The sequence below is a fragment of the Rissa tridactyla genome, chromosome Z (genome assembly GCF_028500815.1).
Source record: "Rissa tridactyla isolate bRisTri1 chromosome Z, bRisTri1.patW.cur.20221130, whole genome shotgun sequence".
Taxonomy (NCBI): Eukaryota; Metazoa; Chordata; class Aves; order Charadriiformes; family Laridae; genus Rissa; species Rissa tridactyla.
This window is the reverse complement of record NC_071497.1, coordinates 24,527,002-24,550,145: the sequence shown is the minus strand read 5'-3', so window position 1 is coordinate 24,550,145 and position 23,144 is coordinate 24,527,002.

Here is a 23,144-nt window from a genome sequence, read left to right as displayed (position 1 = left end):
CAAAAGCAACTGGGTTCAACAGCTGAAGGGTGGTTATCAGTTGTAAGACATGGAATTTTTTAACACAGGAATTAAACTCAAATGAGAGGCAGAGGCACCAGTAAACTCTTGAAAAATTAGACACAAAAACACTGTAAGGCAAACAAAGAGCAGAACAACTGCTTAAGGACACAAAAACAAGATAACTAATGTATTTTCATTTATTCTGGAAGCTGAAAGCATGCCAAGGAAGCTGTGGCGTTAACACACACACACACAAAAAAAAAAGGTATAAAGGAATGCTCTAGTGAAAAAAAACATAGCAGTTAATAATTGTGTTGTTGTCTAATGCAGATTCATACACCAGAGCCATTTTTGGCAGAAGAAAAGTCTGAAGTCTTGGCTCAAAATAAAATTTCAGTTTCAAAAAAAACTGCTTTGAATGAAAAACTGAAGAGCAACAAACAGTCAGGTCCGGCTGGTATTCACCCAAGAGTCTGAAAGGACCAAGATGTGAAATAGCTGAGATAGCAGCAGCAGTGTGCAACTTCTGCTCCAATAAGCCCTGGCACAGAAGGACTGGCAGGTGGCAAGCACGACACCAGATTCCCAAATGGGGCTCCGGGAGCAGACAAGAAATCGAAATACAAGTAAGTTTAATTGCAGTGCCAGGGAAATTTGTAACTACAATAATAAAGAAGATAATCTGTAGATAGCACGAGTAAATTTTATACTCGGGAAGAAACAGCCTGGCTTTTGTAAGAGGAATCATGCTTCACCATGCTTCAGTTTACTCTGAAGCAAGCATGTATATAAGGTGAGTCAGCCCATACAGCGTGGTTACATTTACAAAAAGCTTTTGACAAGGTCTCCTGTGAAAGTCTCTTAAAGAAATTAAGTTGTTGTTGGAGAGTAAGGATGACTAACAACCGGCTAAATGTTGAGAAATAAATGCCAGGAATAAACTGTGAGGTTTCACAATGAAAGGACATTTTCAATAAGGTCTCCCATGTTGACCCACTCATACATGATCTATGAGAAAGGGTTGAATGGTATGATGACAACTTTTGCAAATGGTATAATAGTAACTGACATTTTTCAGAGCAACTGCTGGCAACTCCTCTTGTGCTTGACTAAGGTTTGCACAGTTTGGAGTGATAGAGTGCTAAAATAGCATGTGCCATTCAACAGTGATAAATGAAACACGAAGTATATGTGAAGAAACTGCCCTACCTGCGTTTTCTAGGTTAGGTATAATTGTTTGTTAGGTATAATTGTTCAGATCGTATATGTTAGAGCCATTAGTTCAACACGCAGAAGGATTTGAAAAGGCAAATAAAATACTGGGACCCATTAAGAAGGCAAGGTTTCAATAGGTCATCTGGTTTTAACATAAAGCTCTCCCTCAGTGCTGTTGGCCACGGTATTATTGATACAGTAATGTGAGTTGGAAAAGAACTGAAACCAAAACAAAAATATGATTCTGCAATTGCATAGATTCACAAACTGCATCATGAATACCAAGTCTAGTTCTGGTTCCCTCATCTGAAAAAAGACAGATGGGAAAAGAGCAGAGGATGGAGTCTCTGTGACAGGAGACTTAACAGGTCTTCCATCAGTAAGAGGCAACTGCAGAGGGTGACCCTTAAAATTCCCAAGGGACAGGAAAAGAGGTGACTAGGGAATGAATATGCACTGTTTCTTATAACAAAAGGGACATGAAAGTCTCAGGCATGATTTAAAAAAGGCAATGGAAGTGGTTTTATTACAAAACACATAGTCAAGTTGTGGCATAAATTGCCTTAGGAGCCATGGAAACCAAACATAGGAATGAAATCAGGCAGGACTTAGAGCAATTTGTGCTGGGTAGGTCCACTGAGGGCTATTGTATGTCACTGCCTGAAAGAAGCCTCCAGCTGAGGAAGTCCTTGAATCACTGACTGTCAGAAACTGAGTTAGTAAGCCTAGGCAGCACCCATTTTCTGCATGACCTGTTTCTGGTACCCTTTCCAAAGTATTAATTCCTTGAGACAGAATAATAGATTAATTGCAGAATTACGGATCTCTATCTTGCTTTCTTGTTGTCCTGGGTCTGTTTCAGGCCCATGCTTGGCAAAAACACCCTCAGATATTAGATTCAGTCTTGAGCCCCTTGCTACCATTCACAGAATCACAGAATCTTCATGGTTGGAAAGGACCCTTAAGATCATCGAGTCCAACCAAACAACCTACAATCTCTGCCACTGGAGCATACCCTGAAGCACCACATCTAGACGTTTCTTAAATACCTCTAGGGATGGTGACTCCACCACCTCCCTGGGCAGGCTGTTCCAGGGCCTGACCACTCCTTCAGTAAAGTAATTCTTCCTAATATCTAATCTTCAGTCCATTTCCTCTGGTCCTGTCATTATTCACCTGGGAGAAGAGGCCAACATCCACCTCTCCACAATCTCCTTTCAGGTAGTTGTAGAGGGCAATGAGGTCTCCCCTCAGTCTCCTCTTCTTCAAGCTAAACATGCCCAGCTCACTCAGCCTCTCCTCGTATGACCTGGTCTCCAGACCCCTCACCAGCCTGGTAGCTCTCCTCTGGACACGCTCCAGCACTTCAATCTCCCTCTTGTACAGCGGGGCCCAGAACTGAACACAGGACTCGAGGTGAGGCCTCACCAGTGCCAAGTACAGAGGCACGATGACTTCCCTGCTCCTGCTGGACACGCTATTCCTGATACAAGCCAGAATGCTGTTGGCCCTCTTGGCCACCTGGGCACACTGCTGGCTCATGTGAAGCTGGCCGTCCACCAGCACCCCCAGGTCCTTTTCTGCTGGGCAGCTTTCCAGCCACTCTTCCCCAAGCCTGTAGCGCTGCTTGGGGTTGTTGTGACCGAAATGCAGGACCCAGCACTTGGCCTTATTAAACCTCATACAGTTGGCCTTGACCCATCGATCCAGCCTGTCCAGGTCCCTCTGTAGAGCCTTCCTACCCTCAAGCAGATCCACACTCCCACCTAGTTTGGTGTCGTCTGCAAACTTACTGAGGGTGCACTCAATCCCCTCATCCAGATCATTGGTAAAGATATTAAACAAAACTGGCCCCAAAACTGAGCCCCGAGGGACACCACTGGTGACCGGCCGCCAAGAGGATTTCACCCCATTAATCACAACTCTCTGGGCATGGCCATCCAGCCAGTTTTTAACCCAGCGAGGAGTACACTTGTCTATGCCATGATTTGCCAGCTTCTCCAGGAGAATGCTGTGGGGGACGGTGTCAAAGGCCTTACCAAAGTCCAGAGAGACAACGTCCACAGCCTTCCCTGCATCCAGAAGGCGGGTCACATGGTCATAGAAGGAGATCAGGTTGGTTAAGCAGGATCTCCCTTTCCTAAACCCATGCTGGCTGGCCCTGATCCCTTGGCTGCCCTGCACTTGCCATGAGAGCTCACTCAAGATGATCCTCTCCGTGATCTTTCCTGGTACCGAGGTCAGGCTGACAGGCCTGTAGTTCCCCAGATCTTCCTTCCGACCCTTCTTGTAGATGGGCGTCACATCAGCCACCCTACAGTCATCTGGTACCTGCCCTGTTGACCAGGATTGTTGATAAATGATGGAGAGAGGCTTGGTGAGCTCTCCCGCCAGCTCCCTGAGTACTCTTGGGTGAATCCCATCCGGCCCCATAGACTTATGTGCGTCTAGGTGCAGAAGCAGATCATTGGCTACTTCCTCCTGGATTATGGGTGGGTTGTTCTGCTCTCCATCCTTATCTTCCAGCTCAGGAGGCTGAGCACCCTGGGGATAGCTGGTCTGACTATTGAAGACGGAGGCAAAGAAGGCATTAAGTATCTCAGCCTTCTCCTCGTCATTGGTTGCAATCTCAGCCTTCTCCTCATCATTGGTTGCAAAATTCATCAGATGTTGGAGGTTGGTAGTAAGTCTCTTGGAAGACCATAGTTTAGCTCATGATGGATATAGAGGGATTATTTCTGGGGGTCTCACTGCTGTCCTTTCACCTACTTCTCTGGAGCTCCTCCCATTAAAGGAACTTGCCCTTCCCAGCCTCTCCAGATTGGCAGGTATGTAGCTCTGCTAAGACAGGACCAGGCCTTGCACTCTCCCAAATGCCTAGGAATCCCAGGATTTTTCCACTGGGAAAAACAAATCCTGGCTGACTCGGTGCTTAGAAGGGTGTACAACCCATGGAGTACCTTCCAGAAACAGTAGCTTGCCTTGCTACACAAAATGAGCTCTCAAAGCAGCAACAGGCATGAGGATACACAAAAGCACAAAAGGGCTGATCCAAGTAAGAAGTAAAGCAACCCTCAGTACAACCAGTCTTCCAGGACCATGGAAGCAGGCTCAAAATTCAGATATGGCCATATGACTTTGGTTCCTTCCCTAAGCAAATTATATACCATAATTAAAAGTGTATAATCGTAATTCACAAGAGGAATATCAGCGTTATAGAGTGTTATCTTCACACATAGCTTCTCTTGACCATTCTGCTTTCCACACACCTTACTGTTTGGGTCTTGTTATACTAAACATTATCTTTCTGCTCATACTGATCAATGGCATTTATAAATTTGTCTTTTTTGTACTTTCTGATTCTGGAGGCATTTTCATGCAGTATCAAAGCTTCTTACGCTTCCATTTTAATGATGGAATTATTTTGAGTTTGAAGGTGAAAATGTCAAATCAAACACCCATTTTGAAAATAAGACAACAAGAGGGAAAAGCCCCAAGATTCAGATGGGGAAAAAGTGGATCATTCATAAAGGAAACAGAGAAACGTTTATGAAATTTGTGAAGTCCCCAAAATTTATTTCATTTTTTCTAAGGCATTGAAACATCTCTCCTCTAACATCCTTGGCATTGGAGGGAAGGAAAATGATAAGCATAATACTCATTTTTACAGAACGCTGGAAATTACCTTCCTTATTTTGGCCTTTGGTACTATCTTCAATTCAATTCATTTCAATTAAATTAAACATCTAGCCACAGTTTCAGTTTTTATTTTTAAGGCTGAAGCAAAAAATGCTATTAAAACTGAGCATGATTCACCAATGCAAGACTGCAGGAACAAGAAAAAGCAAACAGCATAATGTGATGTGTAAACTCAAACGTCATTTTCAAAGGCAAATGAAACTGCTAATCTCTCAGCTGCAAAGTTGAGTCTAGTTTCTATTGAAGAAAAATGTTGACCATGAATGATCAGAAGTCTAACTGACCTTTAAAAGTAGTTTGAGCAAATTTTGGTTGTTGAGTCCAAATACAAGAACCCTGAGGGGAAATAACGTCCCTCAAGCGTACAGAAAACATCTGTGAAGAGCAAAGGAGTGGTGCATTCTCTTTCTCCCAAGTAGGCAAGATAATGATTAATGGCCTTGCTATGGGTGCAATAGCGCAGACATTAGGAAACATTGTTGGAATAGTAGCGCTACAGAAGCTTGTCTTGAATAGTCATGCTATTTTCATAGCTTGACGTCATCAAGTGCATGCTGACAGGCCTTCTGTCAGAAATAGTGTAGATACAGTTGATTATGCCTTGAGGAAGGGTTTAAAAGACCATCTCTTGACATCTGTTCTAGCTCTATTTGTTTTTATCGATAATGAAGTGTCACCATTGTTTATATTCCCTTCTTCAGTACTAGGTATGTGCTTCCTTCCCTCGTTCACTAGCTGCTAATAGATTTGTAGAAACAGCTGCCTTTGCCTGGTGTAATCCCTGCCAGATGTAATTCATTTGGAACCTCACCCATTAAGATTTAATTTTTAAGAATAACCTGATTCTTTTATACTTGCCCTTAGTTATGATAAGTATCAGCTACAGAGAGACCAAGGCAGAGCTCTTGCTGTAAGTAATATCACAAAAGGAGAGAAGATAACCACACTACTGTTCTCACTCGCTATTGACTTTTCCTCTCCAGAGATCTTGTATCCCAACTCCTACTTTAAAATCTTCTTTGACAAAAGTTAACTGTCTTTTTTCTAGGTAAATATTTTATTCTCTACCAGGACTCAGCAATGGGGGAAAAGGCTTTCTCAGAATGGGACAGCAGTCTCAAGGGATTTCCCTGAAAATCACTCTCCTAATAGGACAAATATTTACAGAGGGAGACTATCATGAGCAAACTACCTAATAGCTTTCTGGGTTTGATTATTTTTTTGGACGCTAAAGATTATGTTGGTTTAATCAAAGACTTTCAGACAATTCATGTTAATGCTGTGTTGAATACGGCTTTGGCTCTAGACCTGTCCAGGGTTTTCCTCTGATCCCCTCAAATGTGCTCATCCCCAACTGGAAAACAGGTGAGGTGGTGTTGCCTTGGGGAATTACATGAGACAGTGATCATTGGAAGATTTGTGCTGTTCAATCTATGGTTTCCTCTTTGTTGCTCATCTTTTCTTAACATGTAGTCAATAACGACCTCAGAGACTATGTGGGGTAAGCTGTCTTCTCTCCTTTTTGTACTCATCCACCAGTGCCATAGCTGTATCCTCAGATGTGTCTTAGGGGCAAATTCAATTTCAAAGAATTACTTTTAGGGCTTGGCTTCTTGACCTCTGTGGTAAACAACAGAAATAAAGCAAAACACACAGGGACTATTTTTGACTAAGACTGGAAGTGTAATACATGTGTTAGTAGGCTGCAGCTACACTGGGTTCACTATAGTCTGGATGACTACACCCAAGTCAGCTATAAGTTAACAGATGAAACACTGCTTACATAATAGCACTGCAAGCAGCACCGAATACAGACATTTTGCAGCCCACCGGAACAACCACCTCATATGTTGCATATGTATGCATTGGACATGACATATGTGAGTGTCTTCCAGAAGATGTTATGACAGTTCAGGTCTCCCATGAGGACCAAGGCCTGCAATCTTGAAGCTTCTTCCAGATGTTTATGGAAGGTTTCATGCAACACTTCTTCTTGATGGGGTAGTCTGGAAGGGACACCCAACATGCTGTCCTTCCCTTTGGTCATGATTTCTAAGGTCTCAACCAGTCACTCTGTAGCAAAGCTTTGTGCATTTGAGCCATTCCTCTTTACACACTGACATTCATCCATATATGCCAAGTATAATAACATGCGGCTCAGATGGTTAGTCAAACATGACTGAAAAATTATGTATTAACCCCAGAATACAAGAAATAAGTCATGAGGGAGTGGGAATGGCTTGTTTGTACTTCCTTACGCTACTACTTCTGCTGATTTCCACTGGATAAGAAGTTTGCCTTATTCTGACACTTTCTAAAGTCCAATAGCTGTTATTAGGATAGGAACAGGGCACTTGCCACTGGTCTCATTCTTGCTGGTGACAAGGAGAGAGAGTACTATGGCTTTAGACCATGTATGGGATAAATTCTTTTCTAAATTGAAAAGGTATGGCAAATTCACATAGAATTAAAGATATAAAGGAAAGTAATATCATGAAGAACGTTTTCAATTAATCATATATGTATCTTACCCTGAAAACAACTTTTTGAAGAAATTAGTGAATGCCTTCCCAATACCTCTTTATTACAGGTAGCCTGAGCTGTTTTATAATCTCAGTTACTTTAGAACCCATTTGGTTTATGGTCGTAACAAACATTAGAGTTCAAATCACATGCTTTCTTTTGCAATTTCTGCGCAACAACCTTTGTAAGATGTGTAATCAGAGCTATTTCATAATCTGGACCCATTAGGGGCTAGTTTTTTTCCTGTTCCTAACAAATGATAGCTTGAGAATGGTATGCTTTCTTCTGTAATGCCTTTCCGATAAAATTTTTAAGACCTAACTCTCCTTCCAAAGAGCTGATTTATCTGTTGTGTGGTATTAGCAAGCAGGGTTGAACACAGTCCTTTGAGTGATTTAGTGGCTGGGTTGTAAGGTACCTTCTTATTTCTAATTTTATGGTGTCATCAACATTTTATTCCCATTTCTGTGCAACTGCAAAGTGAAAGTATCATAAGAATCTTATCAGGAGTTATCTGTAAAAATGTAATTAAGTCCTCTTTGCTTAACTAAAGTTATTCCCCATTAGATTTGATCCCTTCAAGTAAGAAAGTACAAGTTTCCCTCAGAAGTTGTTAACCCAACACATAGGATGCAGAATTTAAACATTAGATCTAGGAAATTCAAACTTCTCAATTACTTTAAAAAAAACCATGAAGCAACATTGTATCATGGACTTCACAACCTCACAGATGAGCTGTCTTGTCCTGATCCAAGAGTTGTGATACCCGTAATCTTATTTCTGATAAAAGCCGCTGTGTCTGGCTGCAATGACTAGACTTCTTAAATTCCTTACTTATTTCCAATATTTGGCATGATATGCTTGGAAGTCTGTCCCAACGTAGGAGTTGGAAAATGTCTAATCATTTAACATCCGTGCTTTCTTTCCCATATAGCTGCATTCAGGCCAGTGGTTGCTCAGACACAATTTTTTTGTCAAAATTAAAAGCTAGAGGAAGGCTGAGAAATTATACTTTCAGTTAAGTGCATTTAGTTGTATAATCTGAGTGGGGAAAAGTATCCCAGAAGATATTTTTTCATCCTATCCAGTTTACCCAAAACACATCTGTGGTCAGTTACATGTTAAAATAGTGTATATTAATTTTTTTCGTTTACTATGATAATTAGCGTTTCACTGTATAAACATAACCTGCATACACTTAAAGTGGTTTTGCCAGCTTTTATCAAACTTAACAAAGCATTTACCAAAACCACAACAAATACTTTCTCTGTCAGAAAGGTATAGTCTATAATGAAGTCCTTTCTAGAGACCAATGGAGGTTTTTAAGACACAGCAGGTCAATACCTGGCTCTGTGACTGGTATCAATAGCAGAATTTTACAGTTTTTTATCATGGGTGGAGCTACATAACACCAACCTGTTGACAACAGATGGGGTACATCCACCTCAAAGGGGAAAAAGGATTTTTGCATTTAGCAGGAGTCGTTGCAAGAGCTTTAAATAAGATTTGAAAGGGGAAAAGAATGAAAATAGGCTCACCAGAGATAAGCCTGGGTGTGGCATGCCAATGTTAGAGTGACAGTGTTTAGCGAGGTTCTTCAATGCGCTCCACAATATGCTGAGTACACTGGAGCACATTTGAAATGTCCCTGTGCTCAGCACCCTAGCCCTTTTCAGTGGAGGTGGGGGATGGAGACGGCAGCAAAGACATTAAAGGTCATTGATGCATCAGAAACCACAAAAGCACCTGAAAACAGCTACATATAAATTAGGGTTTCTCCCTTAAAAAAGATGGCAGGATCAATAGCCCAACTGAAGTGCATCTACACCAATACATGCAGCATGGGCAACAAACATGGAGGAGCTGGAAGCCATTGTACAGCTGTGAAATTTGATGTAATTGCAATCATGGAAACATGGTAGCATGACTCACACAACTGGAGTGCCACAATGGATGGCTATGAACTCTTCAGTAGGGATAGACATGGAAGGAGTGGCAATGGAGTAGCTCTATATGTTAGGGAGTCTTTTTAGTGTCTGGAGCTTGACGATGATGATGAAAAGGTGTAAGACACAGGCCGTAAATTACCTGACGAGGGGCAGAAGACCCTCCAAGCCTTCAATGGAATGCCTCAAACACTCGCAAGGAAATAAATAATGCAGGCCTGGCCTTCAAAGAACTGATAAGGCTAACACTTCCGGTGCCTGAAAGTGTGGGAGAACAGTCTTGTGAAGACAAGATAGTTCTGCCACTCATGTGGTGAGCTTGCTAGTTCTCAGTTCTTGAGGCCATTGTGTCCAATGAGTGACCGTTGCTTCATTATCCACGAAATGCATAGGAAAGCGCACACCCCTGCATATGCTAATGAAGATTATAGAGATCATGCTAAACATGTATGACTATGGCACTTGTTTCTCTACCCAAATCATGCTACATGTCACCTGGGAGGAGGGAGAAACCTGAGATGAGGCTGTCCTCGGCAAGGGGGGTGGACCATGCTAATTCAGCAAACATAAAAGGGGAAAATAAGTGCCCCTAGAGGGGGAACAAAGAAGAGACAATAGAAGAAGATAGTGCCTGGGAAGATTCTTCCCAAGGAAGAAGACCGTGCCTGGGAAGGTTTTTCCAAGAAAGAGAAGTTTATGCCTGGGAAGATTCCCTGAAAAAGATGCTGGAACCAGGACTGGTGATTTCTTTGTCTCTGTCTTTTCCTTTCCCTGTCCCTCAGTTTCCCTTTTGTCTTAGAGTTGTTAAGTAAGGGTTAGAGTTGTTGAGTAATGGTTAGAGTTGTTAAGTAACAACCTTAAGTATGACCTTAAGTACCGCTTGCCATACGTTGTTGTTTACCTGTTGTTAAGTAACACAATGCGTACCTCACCACTTGCCATAATTTGTCATATACCTAACCAATTATCGTGGTCTTGTTAAGACCTATACTAATCATTTTGAGAAGCTAATAAATGTTTCTATATGGAGTTCAATTTACCAGATGTCTCCTGGAAATACAATACAGCAGAAAAGAAACAGCCTAGGAGGTTCCTGGAGTGTGTGGAAGATAAGTTCCTGCCACAGTTGGTGAATGAGCCAACTAGAGAAGGTGCCCCGCTGGACCTGTTATTTGCAAACAGGAAGTAGTTGTGGGTGATGTGATGGTTGGAGGCCATCTTGGGCACATTGATCATGGAATTATAGAATTTTCAATTCCTGGAGAAGTAAGGAGGATGCTTAGCAGAACTACTACCTTGAACTTCTGGAGGACAGACTCTGGCCTGGTTAGGGGCCCTTGGGAGCCAGTCCTGAAGGGCAAAGGAGTCTAGGAAGGCTGCACATTCTTCAAGAAGGAAATCCTAAAGGTGCAGGAGCAGGCTCTCCCCATGTGCCAAAAGATGAGCTAGTAGGGAAGACGAACATTCTGGCTGAACACAGAGATTTGGCTGGAACTCAGGAAAAAACAGAATTTATGACCTTTGGAAGAAGGGGCTCTTTCAGGAGGACTGAAAGGATGTCATGTCAATGAAAAAATTAGAAGGGCAAAAGCCCAACTAGAACTTAATTTGGCTACTGAAGAAAAAGGCAATTAAAAATGTTTCTATAAATACATTAACAACAAAAGGATGACTATGGAGAATCTCCATCCATTATCGAATGCAGGGGGAAAGATAGTGACAAAGGATGAGGAAAAGGCTGGGGTACTTAACGTCTTCTTTGCCTCAGTATTTAATAGTAAGACCAATTATTCTCTGGGTACCCAGGCCCCTGAGCTGGAAGGCAGAGGCGGGGAGCAGAATGAAGCCCCCGTAGTCCAAGGGGAAATGATTAGTGACCGGCTGCGCTACTTAGACACACACATGTCTATGGGGCCAGATGGGATCCACCCACGGGTACTGCGGGAGCCAGTAGAAGTGCTCACTGAGACATTTTCAATCATGTAACAACAGTCATGGATAACCAGGAAGGTCACAGTTGACTGGAGATTAGGAAATGTGACACTCATCTACAAGAAGGGCCAGAAGGAGGATCCCAGGAAGTACAGGCCTGTCAGTCTGACCTCGGTGCCAAGGAAGGTTCTGGAGCAGATCATCTTGAGCGCCATCATGCAGCACATACAGGACAACCAGGTGATCATCCAGTATGGGTTTATGAAAGGCAAATCCTGCTTCACTAACCTGATCTTCTATGACAAGATGACCCACTTAGTGAATGAAGGAAAGGCTGTGGATGTTGGCTACTTGGACTTTAGTAGAGCCTTTGACGCCATTTCCCACAGCATTCTCTTGGACACACTGACTGCTCATGGCTTGGACGGGTGTACTATTTTCTGTGTAAAAAACTGGCTGGATGGCCAGGCCCAAAGAGCTGTGGTGAATGGAGTTAAATCCAGTTGGCAGCTGGTCACAGGTGTTATTCCCAGGTCTCGGTATTGGGGTCAGTTCTGTGTAATATCTTTATCAGCCACCTGGATGAGGGGATTGAGTGTACCCTCAGACAGTTTGCAAAAGATACCAAGTTGGGCAGGAGTGTTGATCTGGTTATGAGTAGAAACAGCCTACAAGGGGACCTGGACATGCTGGATTGATGGGCCAAAAACAACCGCATGAGATTCATCAAATTCAAATGCCAGGTCCTGCACTTGGGTCACAGTAACCCCATGCAACACTACAGGCTTAGGGAAGAGTGGCTGGAAAGCTGCCTGGAGGAAAAGGACATGGGATCCTTTTCCTTGGTCGTCAGCAGCCATCTGAATATGAGCCAGCAGTGTGCCCAGGTGGCCAAGAAGGCCAGTAACATCCTATTCTATGGTTTTATGACTCTAAGTATGGAGACTCCATAACCTCTCTAGGCAACCTGTGCCAATGGTTGGTCACCCTCACAGTGAAAATGTGTTTCATGATGTTCAGAGGGAACCTGCTCTGTTTCAGTGTGTGCCCATTGCCTCTGGTCTTGTCACTGGGCACCAATGAGAAGACCCTGGCTTTTTCCTTTTTGTACAGTCCTTTAGATATTTATATACATTGATGAGATCCTCCTGAGCCTTCTCTTCTCCAGGCTGAAGAGTCCCAGCTCACTCTTCCTTCTATGACAGATGCTCCAGTCCCTTCATCAACTTCAGGAGCCTTTACTGGACTCTCTCCAGCATGTCCATGTCTCTTGTACTGGGGAGCCCAGCACTGGACACAGTACTCCAGGCATGGCCTCACCAGTGCTGAAAAGAGGGGAACGACCACCTCCTCAGACCTTCTGGCAGCACTCATTCCAATGCAGCCCAGGATACAATTGTCTGCCTTTGCCACAAGGGTACATTTGTGATAGATCATGCTTGACATGCCTCACTAACATGCTAATGTCTTTATTCAGTTTGTGTCCTAGAAACAGACCATGCATATATTTCACACGTCCTCCACAAGTGCAAGAAAACCGACATGAATGGGTCATTAAAAGACTGTAGAAGTCCAGACGATAAATCTACATGCTGGTGAACCATCAAAAGAAGACTAACCCTTACATTTGCATTAAGAACATGAGAAACATCTTGGGATCCATGAGCCATCTGACTTCTCCGATGACTAATTGGAGAAATAAAATAAATCTAACTACATATCATATTTGAGGGTATGAGAAAACATGTGATTCTGGTTTTTTTCCAAATTTCAGCAAATATTTAAAAGAAAATTGTCACTTGCAAAGTACGATGCTGGGATGTTGAGAAAGATAAGCGACAAAATCCTTTTGGAGGGCTATGAGACCTGTCATGGAACATAAAGCTCTTCCTCCTACCAGTCAGGAAGAGAAAGAAGTACTTTCCAATGCATGTGATGGAAGGTGGCTGCTCTGAACCCTGAAAATCCAGGTTTGTGTTCAAAACATGGGCTAAAAAGAGTGATTTAATTTTTTTTGCTCATGGTCTTGTTGGAACTTTAAAAATATTAAACATGGTTTGGGAATCTGAGAACCATGCAGACATAGGAAGAGTAGTTTAGATAAATGCAATGCTGGCCAGAAAAGGCCACAAGAAACCACAAGATGAACAAACTTAAGAAGAAGCAGGAACAAAGCACTCTAAACCAGCAATAGCAAACCAAATCATCTAAGTTTGAGAGTAAAACAGTTGGCCCGCTTTATTTGCATTAGACTTTTTGGTTAAACACAGGCCAATTACTAAAAGAGTAGTTAGATTTATAAAATTCACAAGACTACAAGGTACACACATAGTTCAAATATGCCAAAATGGTTTGGAAAAAATTTGAAATGGTTTGAAAATCGGGTTTTTGACAGTGACCTGCCAATAGCTCTTATGCAGGGATTCCCCATGACTGAGCATTTGTACCTTTTCATTATGGGAAAGTTGTATGCAAAACTTGGCCCCCTGGAACTTTTACAAAATGCCAAGAGTTTATGCTACTTGAACTAATAACTATCTGGACTTAAGTACAGATGATAGATAACGTATTAAATACCAGGAAAGGTGTTTTATAAATGAAGTTTATAGCTATTTTCTCTGCAACCATGAATGAATTAAATAGTTTAGAAGCAGCTGGTTCACAGCGAGAAAATTGCTCTAATACTGAATACAAAGGATGGCATCCTCATCACTCCGGAAAGAAGAGGAGTGAGGTACTTAAAACCCACTTTACAACTTCTGGTTTGGGAAGCTTTAGCTATCAACATTCTTGTGTACCTGAACCAGACTGTCATTAATCTCTTGAGTCTTTCTGACAATTGGAAAATATTGAGGAGGAAAAAAAAAGATGAAGATGATAAAAGATATCATAAAAGATTATAAGGGAGAGAAGGACCAACAACAGATTTCAGTATCTATGGTAATGGTTCCAGAATAAACTCTGATGTGTAAATACTGAGGAGAGAATGTCTGCCCATTAATAAAAAGAAGATTGAGGCTGTGCATGACTTGCCAGCTTTCCAGGCACTCCTGAAATAGGGTTTTTATAGGGGCCCATTCATAATGTCTGGTCCTGCTTCAAAACCTTTGCACAGGGTCTCAATAACTGCTTTAATGCCTCTGACTATTTTTGATTTTACTATTTCAAAAACTGAAAATAGTCTTGGCAATTACTCTTAGCTTAATACTTGTATTTCTAAAGGAAACTGAGCAGGATGAGGTGATTTTCAAAGTTCCAAGTTGGTAGGAATAGCCTATCAGGACATCAAATCTAAATCTGCACATACTTATGTTTCAAAAAAATTTCAGATCTGCAAACCAGATGGGATGTCAACTTTATACTTTAACAGGAAAATATGGATAGAGTTGGAGTAAGGTATGATATTATAACAACCATATAGTCATGTCTGCCAAAGGGTTGGTTCTTAGTACAAAACCAGAGGGAGACATACTTAAGCATCTTTCTCCAAGATTCAAGAGAAAAAAAGGAAGTTCTGAGGCAGATGGAAAACTAGCACGTTCAGGCTCCTGCTCTAACCCTTATCATGAGATAAGAGCAGAGGCACAAGCTTTTCTTTTGTTCTTTCCACACCTTCTTTGCACAGCCTCCAGGAAAATGAGTTTGTGCATACATTTCTTGGAACTAAATAGAGCTGCACAAAAGGAGTAATTCATTCGTGCCACCTATGTTTCTTCTCTAAAGAGAAACAAATCTTACCATTACCATGTTATTATATAAATGAGAAATACTGCATTTCAATATGCAAAATATCTGTTGTAAACATTTCTTGGCAATTAACTTCTAAATGTTTTCATCTAAATAAGACTTATATACTGGTCAGCTGCAGCACGAAGGTAATAACTTGTAAACTGAGAAATTAGAAAATACTCATAGAAAATGATGGCTCTTCCTTCAAAAAACTTAACTTTTTAAAAAATACGTTTATCTGAGAAGTTTACCACATCTGAATTCCCTAATGCCTCCTAGGTTTTTATTCTTGAAGTAATATATATCACTCTATTTTACCAGAAACAATGCACTTAAGTTTATACTCTGCAGTATATTTTTCTCAGTAAAATATGTTACTTTCTGGGCAACATTTGTTAACATTTCTAGTATCTCTTGCTTTGAAGTTAAGTTATTAAATCTAGATGCAGTACTTCTGTTTATTAATGTTTCTTTTGCGCAATTCAACCCTATACAACATGATGCTAAACTTTGCAATTATCTTTCTAGATATTTGTCAGACAGATATTCCTGACTATTGCCTGGTTTTCAGTAGCTATTTTAAAACCATGTGTGCGTATAGAATAGAACAGACTCAGGGTGAGTTTCAGTTTCTATCATCTTTTCTTCTTTTTTCTTGGTATTTGTTTTTTTGTTTTAAAAGAGCATTTTGAACTGCAAAAGCAAAAGACCTGTTGTCAATCAGTCTCTGACCAACTTATTTGTGTGCGAATGTGTGTGTGGCACACACTGAAAGCTGGCACACATCATGTGAAGTACCTGCTTGATGTGGAGTCTCAGACCACAGGGTCCCTCCCCGTTCCACAAATCATGGCTTTGCTGTTTCTCCATCTTCCTCCCACAACTGGAAAATCAGAGTGCGGCTCTCTTAAAATGATGCTGGAGCTGAAAGCAGAAGCTTTGATTTATTTCACTTGGCATAGCACATAGTGAATCAAGACCCACAAGACCAGGAAAAAGCTTGGCTCAATCTTTCAACTCACGAGTCACAAAAATGGCTATTTTTACACAAATGTCAATGCCAGAGGACTTTACATCCTTTTCAGAACAGCCTGTAAAAGTGTGATTAAGATATTGGTTGCCAACTCACAAATAGTTATAACTTTAAAATGCCAAAATGAGTTGGCTCCAGCTGCTTATAATTTTCGTCAAGAGACATTAAACAGAGATATACTTGCATGAGTAAGCAGACATTTCCCAGCAGCAGCATTTTTGAACCTGCTCATCTAGGCTGTAGGAACAACATCCGCCAGTTTAGTTTAACCTACCAGACCCCACTCCCGCCTGCAGCAGGGACTGGCTACCAGTTTCCTCTTAGTCCCTGCTGCCTATGAGCTGGCACAGAGCACCTGCAATTGAACAAATATTTGGCTTTTAATTTCCTTGGTGTCAGGGCCCTGCCACCCAAGGGGAATTCCCAGTAAGGCATCCTGCGTCTCCTATGCCATGGGGAAGGAGACAGAAAAGATCCCCATGATTTCACAGAATCACAGAATCTTAGTGGTTGGAAGGGACCTCTGAGATCATCGAGTCCAACCACATAAAAAAAAAAAAAAAAAAAAAGCACCCACCAACTAAACTCCACACCCACAACCCCACACACAACACCCCACCACAAACCAATAATCTTGGGCACTAGAGCATGCTCTGAAGAGCCATGTCTACACGTTTCTTAAATACCTCCAGGGATGGTGACTCCACCACCTCCCTGGGCAGGCTGTTCCAGTGCCTGACCACTTTTTCAGTAAAGTAATTCTTCCTAATATCTAATCTAAATCTCCCCTGCCGCAGCTTCACACCATTTCCTCTGGTCCTGTCGTTATTCCCTTGGGAGAAGAGGCCAACCCCTGCCTCTCTACAGTTTCCTTTCAGGTAGTTGTAGAGGGCAATGAGGTCTCCCCTCAGCCTCCTCTTCTCCAAGCTAAACATGCCCAGCTCACTCAGCCTCTTCTCATATGACCTGGTCTCCAGACCCCTCACCAGCTTGGTGGCTCTGCTCCGGACACGCTCCAGCACTTCAATGTCTTTCCTGTAGTGAGGGGCCCAAAACTGAACACAGGACTCGAGGTGAGGCCTCACCAGTGCCAAGTACAGAGGCACGATGACTTCCCTGCTCCTGCTGGCCACGCTATTCCTGATACAAGCCAGAATGCTGTTGGCCTTCTTGGCCACCTGGGCACACTGCTGGCTCATGTTAAGCCGGCTGTCCACTAACACCCCCAGGTCCTTTTCTGCCGGGCAGCTTTCCAGCCACTAGGCCCCAAGCCTTCTGTTTCCCTTCCCTCTACCTATGACCTCCCTCTTTCCTGCTTCATTTGGAGTAAAAGAGCCCCAGCACTGTGACAGCAAAGGATGCCATTTCACTAAGAGGTAATGTGCTTCCCGTGTGTTCCCAGGGATGAGGCTTCTGTCTCTCAGCAGGGAAGAACCTTCTACCTAGCACTGCTTAAGCACAGGTCTAAATTCAAAGTCTCATTTTCCTGTCCATCCCACTTACTTCACACCCTGCTTTGAAAGGTGGGCACCTCCGCCCTGCAGCTGTCAGGACTGTGCAGAGACCTGAGCTTTTTTTTTGCCTGAGCCTGGGGTTCACCCCCTCTGCCAAATTGACCTTGTCTTGGGCTCAAGCTCTGTTTCCATGACTCTACCACACGCCGTGTTTCCTAATCACACTGAACTCATGCGGGAAATGTTTTGCTGCATTCAAGCCACGACTGCAACCAACCCACACCAGGTCTGAACTGATGCTTCCTGCCCAGGAACAGGTGCGAAAGCCACCACATCCCCTACCCTCTAACCTTCACCCAGCCTGGCTTCTGCTAACAGATGGCATGAGCAGCAAAGTAAGAGGAAAGTTAAAGACAGACAGGTGGGAGACATTTGGGTTATCTGAAAGCAGACTTTTGGGGAGAGCAAGCAGGGGTAGCAGCAGGGCTGAGAGAGCACACGGCTGCCCGGGGCCGGGCTGGGACATAGGGAGTAGCTCAGGGACAGCAGGCGGGGACTGCGCGGAGATGTGGCATGTGCCCAGGGATCAGCAGGGATGTGAAACTTCCAACAGGACACAGTACGTGAATAAGGTGAAATGGATACACGTTTTACCCAGACTCCAGCTTTGCCAACCTCACACGAGCTACAGGTTACCTTATCCAAGGTAATACTCCAGTAGCTTTTGGGACAGGTGTATCTTGGAGCATGCTATCAGCTAGTGAAGGAAGTAGCAGCAAGAGGGAGTGGTTCTGGCAGGAGGCAAAAGCTCCATTTCCAGAGTCCAGTCCCCCCAGGAGCAATGCCAAAGAAGCCTCCACCTCTGGAGGTGAGGCAGCTGCTCCTCACATTGCTGCTCCAGGCTCCAGGGTGGGTGGGAAATGCCACTGCCCTCACCAGGTGGGGGCAGGCAGCCTGCCTCTCTCTCTAGTCTTTGTCTGGTGACAGAGGGAGGCAGCTATGAGCACAGGAATAAATGAACTGCTGTGCTTTCAGTGCAAATATTCCTCCAAGTCTCTCAGGCTCACAAGTAGTGCAGCTCAAAACAGTGTCCTGTAAGGTGCTGCCATGTGCTGTAGCTTCCCTGGGCTGTCTTGAAACCATGGGTCGTTTACAGCACCAGGTGCAAATCCAAGGCCATGAGATGCAGGGAGTCCTTGACATTATTTGGGATGTTATTAAGGAAGACTTCTGCATAGAGGGCTTCCTATAGGGACTGAATATCCCTGGGATATGCAACAGCTGAGCAGCTACATTGAGGATTGCGGTTCTTAGTGAAAGTACTTTAAACCAGGAGTAAAATGAGTTAGACATCCTCATGGTTCTAGTTAGCAGGAATTTCCATTTGCTTTCCCTGAGGCTGTACTACATCTATCCATTACTCTACTTGGCAATCTTTCTGCGTAAAATATAATTCAGCACTATTTACATAAACAAGATTTATGGCACATTGCTCTTTTTCAGGGTAGGGGTAGAGAAAGTTCAGCTACGTGCCGAGTTCCTTTAATATAAAGAAGAGCATATTGTAGTTGGGTACAAAACTGATCAGCTGATTATGAAGAAGCTTAATTATGATCATTTCCATAGCCCTAGAAATACAAAGGCACAAGCTTGTCAACACTGCGCTTCAGTCAGGAACGGCAATATAAGAAACTGTTTTGTAGCGAGCTGCTTGTAATATTAAGGTTATGATGTTCCCCATAGAGAACGTGATATCACAGTATTATTACTACTTCATTTAGAGCTTACCTTCTCATTCAGTCACATGTGATTAAAATCGTTTACTTACTTTACTAATATCCTTGAGAAAAAAATCTTACAAATGCATCATTTTCTTTGGAGTACCCTTTAATTACATCGATAATGTCAAATTCACAGTGGTGTTTGTCTGATTATATTCCTGATAAAAGGTGTGCAACTGAAATGTTCAAAAAAGTTTTGTAACGTGGCCATTGCATAGTTAAAGTAAGCAACAACATGCATGGAAGAGCAAATATAGGAGAAGAAACAGGCAACTGCTGTTTCTTTAAAGGTTATCAGTTGTGTATTAGAAATATGAAATGTTATCAAGCAATCAATGTTTCTGGTTAGATATATAATTCTTCAGCTTCTCCGGAAGTTGTGGATCCAGTGACTGATCAAGGACAAGGACGTCCTTTTGCTTTTACTGCTTTCAACAGCAGTGAAACTGACTTTCTCAAAAATTCAGTTTTTAATTCACCTTGATGAATAAGGGCCTCAGGGTTTCTCCCTTGACAAACCATGTCAATAGTTCAAGTAGTTTTCTACTGAAATAATTCTTGGATGAGGCAAACTTCAGATATTTGGTGAAATATTTCAAATGTAGGGAACTGATGTTTTTGGCTACTGCATCAAGGCTGTCTCTCCAACATTCCCCCCTTACCGGTAGGGTGGGGGTGGGGAAGATCTTGGGAGGGAACACAGCCAGGACAGCTGATCCTGGGATATTCCTGACCAAAGGGATATTCCATATCATATGATGTCTGCTCTGAGAGAGGAGGCGGGGGGAAGCATTCGTTATTACGACATTTGTCTTCTTGAGCAACCACTCCGTATACTGAAGTCCTACTTCCTGCGAAGTGCCTGGACATCGCCTGCTGATGGGAAGTAGAGAATAATTTATTTTTTTTCCTTTGCTTCCATGCACGGCCTTCGCTTTCGCCTTTATCTTGACCCACAAATTTTTCCTTCTTTTTTCTCCCTCCCCGTCCTTCTGAAGAGGGGAGTAATAGAGCAGCTTGGTGGGCCCCTGGTCAACCCACCACAGTCTTTTTTGGTGCCCAACATAGGGCATGAGGAATTCAAGATAAGGATAGTAAAACATGGCCTGAACACAGCTAGAGAACTGAGTGGAATGAATGTGGGGAATTTCAGTTGTTGTAATTGTGGTGAACGGACAAGGGGTGAATTTTATGTAAAATGTCCACTTTCATCCAGTGCTGTGATGATGTTATATTGATTTTGGTGTGGGGAATTTTTTTGTTGATATGAGCAAAGTTTTTGAAGATTGCGTCATGAATGTGGATTTCAATGATAATTCTTAAACACATGGTTCACAGAGGCAAGGGGTGGAATGTATTTGGTTTGCGTGGCAAGATTTTGATAGCAGGGGGGTTGCAGGTGTGCCTTCTGTGATAAGATGCCAGAAGCTTTCCCCATGTCCAACAGAGCAAATGCCAGCCAGCTCCAAGATGGACCTACAGCTGGCCAGCTGGCCAAGGCTGAGCCCATCCGCAATGGTGGTAGCACCTCTGTGATAAGATATTTAAGAAGAGGGAAAAGCTGCTGCACAACAGCAATTGCATATGGACAGAGTAGTGAGAATACATGAGAGAAACAACTCTGCAGACACCAAGGTCAGTGAAGAAGAGGGAGGAGATTCTCCAGGCTCTGGAGCAGAGGTTCCCCTGCAGCCCATGGTGAAGACAATGGTGAGGCACGTTGTCCCCTGGCAGCTCATGGAGGTTAACAGTGGAGCAGATACCCACCTGCAGCCCATAGAGGACCCCACGTTAGAGCAGGTGAGTGCGCTCTAAGGAGGCTGTAACCCCATGGGAAGCCTGTGCTGGCTGTGGGAAGGACTCATGTTGGAAAAGTTCATGGTGGACTGTCTCCCATGGAAGAATATGAGGAGTCCTCCCTCTGAAGAGGAAGAAGTGGCAGAGACAACATGTGGTGAACTGACCATAACCAAACTGAACAACTGAGCCACTGCAGAGGAGGAGGCAGAGAATTCATAAGTGAAGTTGAACCTGGGAAGAAGGGAAGGGTGGGGGGAAAGTGTTTTAAGATTTAGTTTTTGTTTTCTCATTATCCTACTCTGATTTGATTAGTAATAAATTAAATTAATTGTTCGTGACTGTAATTGCTGAATGATCTCTTCCTGTCCTTATCTCAGCCCAGAAGCCTTTCATTATATTTTCTCTCCCCTGTATAACTGAGGATGGGGAGTGACAGAGCAGCTTTGGTGGCCACCTGGCGTCCTATCAGAGTCAACCCACCACAACATGCGAGACTAAAGTATCTCAACAGTCTTAACTTAGATGCGCTGAGAATACCCAAAATCATGACAAGGTTACAATTCTGGTATTTTAGCATTTTTGGGGTCAGACTACATGCAGCTGGTCTCTTAAGACATTTGTTTATAATTTCTCGTGGGATCTCAAAAGATAAGGAGTAGGAGAAAGCAAGGGAGGAGTCTGACAGCAGGTAGATTTTTCACTACCTAGGAAAGATAAAAGCTTAAAAATAAGCATGTAAGGGTGGACTTGGAAAACGGTTGAGATTGGATAAAAATGGAAGGGTAAAAGACTCAGTCTTTTGGAGATGTGGAGGCAGAGATGCTTGGACAGATGAAATGGAGATTGCAAGAGAACAGGGAAAAACAGTGGGTAGGACAGTAGGGACAGACGTGTTTAACCCACAGACCACAATTCCTTAAGGGCCTTAATAAGTGTGCTGAGTCTTTGCAGTCTTCTTCCGGCAATGAATCAGTGTGACTCCTCCCAGGAATGTATTTTTTTTCTTCTAGCAACCAACCTACACAGAGCCTAACAGATCCCCTCTGCTATGATTAGTCAGCCTGAATGGAAAGAACCTCAGCTGAGAGTCTGGATCCTGCCAAAGCAAGGTGACCATCAGTTTGGATCTTGGTGCTGAAGCTTCTCTTCCTGATGGGTGTTGGCTTTCCTAAAGAGCCATGAAGTTGATTTTAGAAACAAATAGTCATGAGAATAATGTTAAGATCTGTATGAAGTTCTTAAAAGAAAGGATGTGCCAGCTGTTGACATTGTGGGACTTAGACACCTTGCTCAAACCTGGGCTTTTCTATGTGCCATGTAGAAGCCACCAGCATTGGGAAGTTTCAGAGGAAGATATTTTGTATTCATCTCGGGACCCACATGCCTGAGTTCTGCTGATATGCCGATGGTCTACTTGGCAGCTACACAAATAAATACCATAGAATAATACAATGGTTAGAGTTGGAAGGGACCTTAAAGATCACCTAGCTCCAACCTCTCTGCCATGGGTAGGGACACCTCCCACTAGACCTGGTTGCTCAAAGCCCATCCAACCTATCCTTGAACACTTCCAGGGATCGGGTCTCAACAACTTCTCTGGACAACCTGTTCCAGTGTCTCACCACCCTCACAGAAAAGAATTTCGTCTTAATATCTGATCTGAATCTACCCTCTTTCAGTTTAAAACTGTTACCCCTCGTAACGGATGCAGTTGGCTTTCTGGGCTGCAAGTGTATGTTGCCAGCTCACGTTGAACTTCTCATTAACCAGCACGCCCAGGTTCTTCTCCTCAGGGCTGCTCTCTATCCACTCTCTGCCCAGCCTGTGTTTGTGCTTGGATTGCCCCAATCCAGATGCAGGACCTTGCACTTGGCTGTTGAACTATATGAGGTTTGCATGGGCCCACCTCTCAAGCCTGTCAGGGTCCCTCTGGATGGCATCCCTCCCCTCCAGTGTGTCAACCACACCACACAACTTGATGCCATCAGCAAACTTGCTGAGGGTGCACTCAATCCCACTGCCCGTGTTG